Consider the following 10,435-nt stretch of genomic DNA (forward strand, 5'->3'; position numbering starts at 1 on the left):
CACATAGGCAGTGGGGGCTACAGGGAAATTTGTTTTCTCGGTGAAAAAGAGAAATGGAAAAACTGAAATAGACCAGAGCATTCATGAATGAGGAAAACCTATGAACTTTGGGGCTTTCTGGAGAAGAGAGGGGCCACCTTTGCAGGATGCCAATGGTGGAAGCTAATTGCAAGTAAAGGATGTTGCTTCCTCAAAGTGGATATAATTGTAAGCAAATGGAGCCTTGTTTTACTCACTGAATTGTGTAAGTAGCGATTATCCCCAGTAAACTTCATATTTTCTGAGTGTTCTTGCCTCATGGTGCTATTGGGACCAGATAACTTTATCCAGTCTTCATTTTTTCCCTCATTACCTGCAAAGCCAAGAAGTTGAGGAATGTTTCCTTTTCCCCTCCTTCTGTCCATTTAGGCAGAGCCCAAAATTGTCCTACTTTGTTTTAATCACTGGTAGATGGCAGTTTGTATAAAGAGTTTAAAAAAAATACCTAGGGGTATGGTACATGCCAAAGATGGGTAAATATACAAAATCTGCTTTTTCCATTCACAAACCTTAAACAAGAATAACCACAGTGCATGAGTATATTATTCTCAGATTTGTAGAAATGAGGAAGTAGTAACTCTTATCATTACTACCAATTTATCATGAATTGTCTTTTTAGGACAATGATAGTTTTGGGTTTTTCCCCAAAACTCATTTTATTCTCTTCTCATTTGCCCTGAGAATAGGTTCTTAAATGCCCTTAAAATTGTGTCCCTTGCAGCACGCACTTCTTGTATGTATAATTAATCTAATCAAACTATTTTTCTCATCTTTGCTTCAAAGTCATTTATTAATGATGAGAAATTTAAAAATCTTTAAAAAATTTCCTTTTATCCTCCATTCAGTTTCATCTTTGAATACATTTGGCATGATTTTCCTTAAGGGGTGTGGGAGAGGGAAGGAAGGAAATAGGTGTTTACTTTTAGGGACCATATAGTGTCTACTATCTGCCAGGTACTGTGCTAAGTACTTTTTACAAATATTAGCTCAATTAGACTTCTTATGGATGTAAGGAATATATGTTTGCATGTATAAATTACATGTATAGCCACATGGGTTATCTAAATGTGGCTCACAAGTAGTGGTAGAGATAGATATCTCTGAAATTTTGATCTGCCCTTTTCAACAGATATTTTCATTGCTTTCTGGAGGAAAATATGTTATTAGGCTAGTTGGTTTGCTGTCCTCAGAAAGGGGGTAGTGAATAAAAATTTATCTTTCTGTTCTCATAAATATTAATGACCTAGGAGAAATGATTTTTAGGTTCAAGTTACTTTCCAGGTTGCTCTTCCTTAAAAAGTAAGAGTTGCACAGATGGCCTTTTAGACTCTCTAATCCTAACCTTTATTCTTAATTTAACTTTAGTTTTCTAATTCTAATTCTAACTTAATTGGTCTAAGGCTTGGTTTTTTAATCCACTTTATGCAATGCTGTTGCCTCTCTACAGTTGGTAGTAGGAGGGAATATTTACAAAGAAACAAATTTTGGGTTAATGTAAGGAAGAACTTCTAACGAAAAACACTATCCAAAAGTGAAATATAATGCTCTTTCAAGCAGAGGTCAAATGATCCACTTACTGAGCATATTTGACAGCACTACCAAACAATAATCACCTAAATGAGTCTATGTTAGGGTACAAATAAGAGAACAAAGGTACAAATAGAGATGATTTTTGTTCATGCATTGTTTGGACAGATAGCCTCTTTAGCAATCTTCTAAATCTGTGATTGTGCAGTTTTTTGATTTTATGATTTGTCTGGTTAAATAATACCTCCATCTCACATATTTCCTAAGAATTATCCATTGGCTAAGGCTATGGCCACAGAAAACATGTAATAAAGGTTCACTGAGCAAATGAAAGAATGGAAAAATGTATTTATTGAAAAAGCGATTTCAGAAGAAAGAAAAACTAGAAATTTGGAAAAAAAAAATCCCAGACTTAGAGAAAATATTATATTAATGGTGCAGAACCAGCCATCATTCCTGCCTAAGCCTCTTACATTTATTGTTTTTATTTTCTATTGATTAATTAAGAAAAATTTTCCATGGTTACATGATTCATGTTCTTTCCCTCCCGTCCTCCCATCCCCTTCCCATAGCCAAAGCACAATTCCACTGGGTTTTACATCTTACATTCATTGTTAAAGAATTAATTAAAGTTCTCCTTGTTATCATATGCTAAAGTGTTAGGCTTTTTACCTCTGCTCTCACTCTGCTCCCCTAACTGAGTCTGGACCAGGGTGGGTTTAGCCTCAGCCTTGAATCACCCTGCAGGATGAATAACTCCTATAATCTAATATATTTTAGGGTCCATTGGACTATTTCCAGTGGTGATCCTTAAATCAAATGACATTTTTTGAAACCCTGACCTTCTATCTTAGAATCAATACTGTGTTCCAAGGTAGAAGAGTGGAAGGGCTAAGCAATGGGCATTAAATGAACTTGCTCAGGGTAGCACAGCTAGGAAGTGTCTGAAGACAGATTTAAACCTTCGTTCTCCCATCTCTAGGCCTGGCTTTCAGCCCACTGAGCCACCTAGCTGCCACCTAAATCAAATTACTTTTGGCCACATTTATGTTTAAAAATACATGTTGGTGGTCTCAAATAGGGTAAAGGAATTAGAATATGAATATGAGCCAACCAATAATAAAATATAGCAAAGTGACTAAATCTAAGCTTGAACCTATGGTATAGCTGTGGACTATGCTGAATCAAAATATGACAATATTAATGTTGGATGGTTCATTCTTGTATATGATTACTATCAAATTCATCTTCCACTCTTGTCAGATAAAGTGGGGGAACTCAGCAGCTCTAAGGAGGGTATTAATTAGTCAGTAACAACAAACATGAAAGTGCACCATATAGTGCACACAGAGGATTTCGTGCATCTGGATCCCAAGTGACCTGTTGGTCAGCCCTTTGAAGATTCAGACCACACTCTTCCACCAATATCAGTGTGATGTCCAGATCTTCTCCATGAAGCTGGGAGAGGTGTTCTGACTGGAGGAAGAAGGGATTTCCCTGTGACTGATGGAAATTTGCCTCTAGGATGCTTCTCACCTAGAATAAACAGGATTAGAATGAATTGACTCTGGGTAGAGAGAGATGTGTATGTGCTTTTTTCAAGGGGGTGGGAGAGATCCAGCCATCACCCTCAATTTTATGAGTGAGTTCACCCCATTAATGTTATTGGTATTTTTGTTAGATATAGTATAACGTTGAGGGAAACTAAGTGGTACAGTGTATAGAGTCTCAGGCTTGGGGTCAGGAGACCCTGAGTTTAAATCTGACTGTATACTCTTGGGCATATCACTTAACTTTATTTGCTTCAGTTTTTCTTCTGGAAAATGAGCTGAAGGAAATGGAAAACTATCTTTGCCAAGAAAAGTTAAATGGGATCACAAAGAGCTGGACATGACTGACAAATGAAGGTCAGTAATCCTATTCTATTTTATTAACCCCCCTCTTTTAACAATTTCCTATATAATTTACAATGGAAAATTACATGTGAAAATAAGAGAACTGAGATTTACAATAGTAAATTATACTTAAATTCCAAGTCTTTTGTTCTTTTTCGCATAGCACTGACCCATACCCAGATCATTTGACACTACTCTTTCTCTCTAGTCTCCATAGTTGAAGTTTGTTAGTAAATACTCTCACGGGGTGAGATGCTGAGAGTCACTTTTATTATTGAAGTCAAGAAGTAACAGAAAATATATATGAAAACCTTAGTGTTGGAATTGACTTATGACACCATCTCATACTACTCATATTGTAGAAGAATATCTTCTGCAATATCCCTAACAAGTGAAATCCATATTCTATTTAAAGACCTCGGTGGAGGCAGCTCTACAATCAATTAATTTTCCCTTTTAATAGTTCAAATTATTCTCCCCAACTTTCTGAATCAGCAAGTGATTCCTTAAAAGCCATCAGATGAATCTTCTTTTTCCTAGTCCCCAATATTAGAAAAATCTACCATCTCTGAGTTTTCTATCATAGCTCTGCTTTCATCATTTATTCTTTCACATTCTCTCCTTCCCTCCCACCCTACATGGCAGGATCTCTGTACAATTTCTCACCAGTATCAGCTGTTGAGGTAAGATCTTCTTCTCCAAGGATTGGACCAGTAGATTATGTTGTATGTCACTCAGAACTAGGAACGATGAGTATAACAAGGGGTCACTAAGCAATATACTTTGGGTTTAAGGAGTCTTAAATTCCCTCCTCCCATGGTTTTGAACTCTACCAGATCCTAGTACAGTTGGTGAGAAAAGAATCCAAGAGCTAATGCACAAGGATAAATGTTTTCATCATTCCTAAAATGTCAAAGTTGGAAGGGACTTCAGAGATTGTCAACAAACCAACTCCTTTAAAAAAATCATATTGTAAATTCCCTGAAGGAAAGGGAAATATTTTAGTCATCTCCTTGTTTATGTGAGCTCGACCATAGACTTGATATGGTAGGTATTTAATAAATATTTGCTTATTGAATAAAAGAATTAAAGGAAGGGGGGGATGAATGAATGAGATGTCTTACAAACAATATTCCTCCAGAGTGCAAATGATATGTATAATAAATAAATAAACAAATGACAAAAATATTTGTAGATTTAGAACTAAATTTAGAACTAAATTAAATAAAAACTAAATTTAGAAATTATATTGGACATGATGTTATAGGAAACACATCTTAGGACAATGAAGGGCATCTCTCCAGAAACTGCCTTGGTCGACTTCCTATTCCTCTCAATTCTTCCATATGTTTAATCACCTTACCAGCTATGGCTCCAAGGAAATAGAGAAGGTCAGATATTTGACTTTTAATTAGGTTGCCTGAAGAATCTTGCAAATTGCTTAGAATTTTGCTCCCAGGACCTTCCATCTTCTCCAAAACTCCCAAATTCAAAGCATCATCCAGCTTCAAAGTGAAGGGGAAGAGGAAAAGTGATTTGTGAGTCTGTCACCATATTCCACTACTGTAACATCACTATGTCCCTTAGTCTTCACATGCTCTACTTTGTAGCTATTGACATGACACTATTTGGATGGGTAGGGGTAAGTAGAGCTTGAATGATCAGAGATGATGTCTGAAAATCCCATCAATATTTGAGGGACTCTGTCTCATCCTCATGATATCTCATCTATTTTATCATTCCCTCCACACATTCCTTGAACTCCATCACCCTTTCATATACCCATGAGTCTTTAATCATTCATCTAGGGTCAAAGGGTCCTCTTACCATGTCCTCTAGATCCTGTAGTGCATTTCTGTTCCCCAGAAGTTCACAGAAGGCACAGAACAAATTGGTTTTCTGCTTCTCAGGCATCTGAACCAAGTTCCTATTATTAATATCCACTTCTTTCTGTAGGCCTCGAAAACCTGTCATTAGGTAAAAATATTTTTCAGAGAATTGGCTTTTAATTTTAGACCTAAGATAAATAATCACTTCCTAAATTATATGTATTTTATTACCATATTCCTTTTTTGTTGAAGTAAAGATATATGTATATATACAAATATAAATTCTGGAGATGGGACAATAGAATTAAATGAGTCCTCATGTGGAAATAATAACAGAAGGAGATAAGAGAAAGAAAATTTTACATTGCTCAAGGGAGGATCAAGGTTCCTTCCAGCTCTTAAGTCACATAAATGTGATCTCAGATCCATGAAAACACTTGGAAGAAAAGGCAGGAAGAAATTAGAATAGTAGTGTCCCATATTTATAAAGAAGTCCTGGAATAGTAAGAGAGAGAAAGATAGTGATTCCTCCATATTATGTAAGTAAAGCAACTGTTTAGATGACTTGAGCTTATAACAATTTAAACAGCAGATTAGATTACTTCACTTATACTCAAGAGATTATATTTCTCATAATGATTACTTTCACAATGATTTTACAAAGCTTATGGAATTTAATAGTATCACAACAAAGTATAATAGTTTTCAAAAGTAAAAATACACATAGATTTTGCTGGTTATGCATCTATCTAATGGTGATGATAGGTAACGGTGATAGATAACAGTTAAGTGGTACATTGATTCCAGGTCTTTTTGCCCAGCACTCTATACCTAGAATTCTCTCCCTTCTTGATTCCATCACTGGGATTCTCTGTCTTCCTTCAAATTTCTGTTAAAATCCAACCTTTGCAAGAAGACTTTTTCTTGATGTTGGTTAATTCCAATTTATTATGTATATATTTTTTATGTATAGTTGTTTGCTTATTGTCTCCCCAATTAGTTAATGATCATCTTGATCTGTCTTTGACTATATCTCTTTGCTTCTGTCTTTCTGTCTCTGTCATTATTCAGAAGAAAACTTAAAATTTAAGTTGTACTCAAAATGGTCTTGAATACTTCAGTGTTGTTGGAACAAGGTTGTATTTTTAATTGCATTATAACATAATTAGTTGAATGTAGATCATTTGGATTTGACTATTATCTAGGTCAGATGATAAACTAAGTTCTGATGAAGGCTTGACAGCCTGAAGTAACAAAGACTAGCAGAGATAGGATGTTTCTTTTCTCCCATTCATTTACTAAAGATATACCAGGATTGCATGGGTGGGACTCAACCTCAGTCCAGTAGCTAGAGACAGCCTTGAGGGAGAGGTATACTAAAGTCCTGATCATGTGCTCTTGGGGCAATCAAATCACAAAATCAGAGGATTTAGAACTGAAAGAAACATTAAATATGTAGTCTCACCCATCCTGTCTTAGATGAGAAAACTGAGACTCAAAGACCTAAGGTTACATGGGTTGCAAGTATTTTGGTAATAAGTTATTCCTTCAAAGTGGTCTTCTGGTGTAACATCATGGCAGAGGGGTGACCCTGAGAGTACAGGCTGCATCAAGTCTTACCAAGATGGAAAGTCTGAGTATGAGCCTAGCTGAAGATTGGGTGGGGATGTGGGCTGTTGTCTGAGTATTAGATGGGCTTGGATATGAAGAGGATCCTCCCTTGATGATCAGTCACTATTACTTTGTTGGGTGGGTCACAACAAATTTATGAATCTCTCTACTAGAGGTATAGGAAGGTAGTATCCACACTGATGAAATCACAGACTTTATAAACATTGTAAGTATGTAAGTACCTACCATGTATTGAATAAATAACAATCATATTTCTAGACCTCAATAAATCTTGACCCTGAATCTAAAAGGAAAAGAGATCAAAGGGGAGCCAAGATTTCTGGACAGAAAGCACCACAGAGTTCCTGCTAGAAATATCTTTAGATGTTATCTGGGCCAATTATATCATTTTACAGATGAAGAAACTGAAGCTCAGAGAGGTTAAGGGACTTCTCCTATATTATGAAGGGAATAAAGAGCAGAGTTGAGATGTGAACCCAGTATCAATTGATTTTAGTAAGTGTTTCTAATGCATATTGAGATGACCTCTAGTGTGAGCAAAGCACTTTATAAATATCAATGTGCTAAAGGCATGAATTATATTTATGTAATAATCTTTGTATCTATAGGAGACAAACCCAAGCCCTTGGCTGAAGAATCAAAAAGTCCTATTGGAGTGTTTCCATAAAAAGGAGACATCTTCATTTTTGCATTTTCTCCAAATAAATCAAATCACTTACCTGGTGAGAATCTTATCAAATCATTTAGAAAGATAGAAAACACATATTTTCCAGAGTGAGACACTAAACCAAAATCTTCCCCAATGCTTAGCATGCCATTCATTAGAGTCTTACCCTCTCCCTGTCCAGACAATATCTCCATCTCTCATGGGCTGATAGATGGTTTCATCACCATTTTTAACATGGAGCACTAAACTTCTTTAGAGTCTTTTCTTTAATATGTGGAATATAGTCAGAGTTATCACTTGGATTAAGGGATCAGAGAGAGTTTAGTTCAATCTTACCTTTGTCCATATAATATAAATCTTCTCTAATTGATCTCGCAGATAAAAATCGAACTGGAGATAAAGAATAAGAATCTGTGTGTGATATTCTTCCTGCTCAGACTCACTATCTTCCCCCAATTTCATAACTGAAGAAGGAAAGTCTTGCCATCATCAACAGGGCCTATAGTAGTGAGTTTCAGAAAGGATCCACTAGTCATTATTGGGTATTAGGGGAAGACTTGAAAGAGAATGAGTGGGCCAGAGAAGATTGGCCTATTTGGAGGAAGAGCTCAAATGATGCTCCTCCATGGTCATCTTCATTGTGATTGAGGGGCTCAGTAAAGAGTCAGGGTTGGGAAGACCCTCGAGTTTTGTCACTCACACTTTATGCCTGATGATATTCTCACATCATCATCATCACCATCATCATCATCATTTTCATCAATAATTTCTGGATGGGACCCAGGAAAGAGAAGAAACAAATAATGGTTATTTCCTATTCCCTGAGAATTTTTCTTATTTTCTTATTCCTTAGCTTCTTCTAGATCCCAAAGAGTACCACTACCTAATCTCTCCCATTTTCTAAATGACTATATGACTTTTCCACCCTATGTCTGTTCCTCACTCTGATAGATCAGTTTTTTCTCCATCTCTTATAAACCTCAGTTTACAAATGAGAAAGTATACCCAGTGATGTAAAGGAAATTGGTTAAGATCCCACAGGAAGCAAATTTTTTAAGCAAGACTTGAATTTAGGACTTCTAACTCTAGAGCTTTCTGTTATCACCCTTAATTTTACCTTCCCCATTTAGTGTACTCAACGTACTCCATTGCTCCTTGATGATAATGAGCTTCTTCATCTCATAAGCCAGGATACTGCCTTTAGGGATAGACATTCCCGACTCTTCATTCCTGTGGCCTTTGCTTTCACTCTATGGAGGGAGAATGAGGCTTGTAAGGAAGCTTAGGCTCTGGGTCTGACAGACTTCCTTGTAAAAGTCCTGGGATTTTTTATTTTTAGGTGGAGGGCAGCAGTTGTACCCAGGAAAAAGGAAGAGGAGAGTGTTATAAGTGCCATTGACACACTGCACTCCTTCTCCCCCTTCCCCTCCATGCTGCCCCCAGATAATGGCATGGGGCTCAGAGGAATTAGAAGCAATTCATTCATTGCATGGAGCAGTGAGAAAAGCAATTCATTCATTGCATGGAGCAGGGACGGTGGAAAGTTGGAGTTGGGGTGAGAGCAGTGGCTCAGGACAATGAGGGAAGTTCTATAACACTTTATTTTAAATATAAGGAAATTTAGGTCTGAAAGGGGAGAACATCTTCACTAAATTCCATCCTTACAGCTAAGACTTGAAACCAGGTCTCCTGACTCTTGGTTGTTTGAGAAATACAGACACTTTGAACTGTAGCAATCGACACTTTCCAGAAGCACTGTGTTGGCATGCAGCTAGCTAACTAACATGTGCCCTATTCCAAGGTGTTTTGAGTCAGTCTCAGATCCAGGCCTCAAGATCTTTGGCCCCTACCTTCATCCCAGGGCCTTCTCTAATGACCTCAGGGCCATTCCTAGGCCAAACCCACCTCAAATTGCCAGCCTTTATTTTTTTGTCCAGAATTCTCCAAGTTGTACTTTTGTCTGCTCCTGACTATTTGGGGTTTGGCCTCCTGGGCCTCATTGGATTCAGTTTCACCACCTGTCACAAGGTCACCGGCCTCTGAGCAGTCCAGTTGCCTGCATGTCTGCCTTATTGGACCTTTGTCTAGTTATTGATAGATGGAATTTGCTCACCCCTATTCATTCTTTAGATTTTAGCCACCAGGTATATGTACATCCCACCCCACTTAGAATTCAGTGGCATGGGGGGAAGTCTATGACCCACATGTGCTAGTGAATGATGAATCAAAAACAACTGACTGCCCCCTGGGTAGTCCGAAGCAAGGTTAAGCTGCCATTTGTCCACCTAGAACTGGAAGGTGGAAGCAGGAAGTGACGCAAAGAACTATTTTTAAAATATGATGGTAACTTACTGTGAGGGAGGGCTTGAGACCTCAGACTGTTTCCCTTTGGATTGTCATGTGGGTGAGTGAAAGGCTGATTCCCTTTCTTTGTCTTTTTTGGAGGTACTAACCTCTCCAAAGAGGCCTCTCATCTTGGAGGAGGCCTCATGGCTAAAAGCCTTGTTTAATTAACCTCTGTGCCCCACCTTTGCTGGGGCCTCTGAAGCCCTGCTTGATCCAGACCTTCCAACCAGGCCAGAATAACTCTCTCTCTCTCTCTCTTTCTCTTTCTTTTTGGCTTGACTGGTCATTTCAAGCATGGATTATTCCAGGCTTTTTGCCTAAAGTCTCTCCCTTCTTCAGGCCACCCTCCCTTCAGATGCCAAAATAATCTTCCTAAAGTATAGCTATTCCTCAGTCATTACTCTAATCAGTAAATATCGGTGACTCCTTATTACTTCTAGGATCAAATACAACATCCTTATTTGGTTTTTAAAGGCCTCCACAAAACGATCCCTTCCTAC

Source organism: Gracilinanus agilis, chromosome 1, assembly GCF_016433145.1.
Source record: "Gracilinanus agilis isolate LMUSP501 chromosome 1, AgileGrace, whole genome shotgun sequence".
Lineage (NCBI taxonomy): Eukaryota > Metazoa > Chordata > Mammalia > Didelphimorphia > Didelphidae > Gracilinanus > Gracilinanus agilis.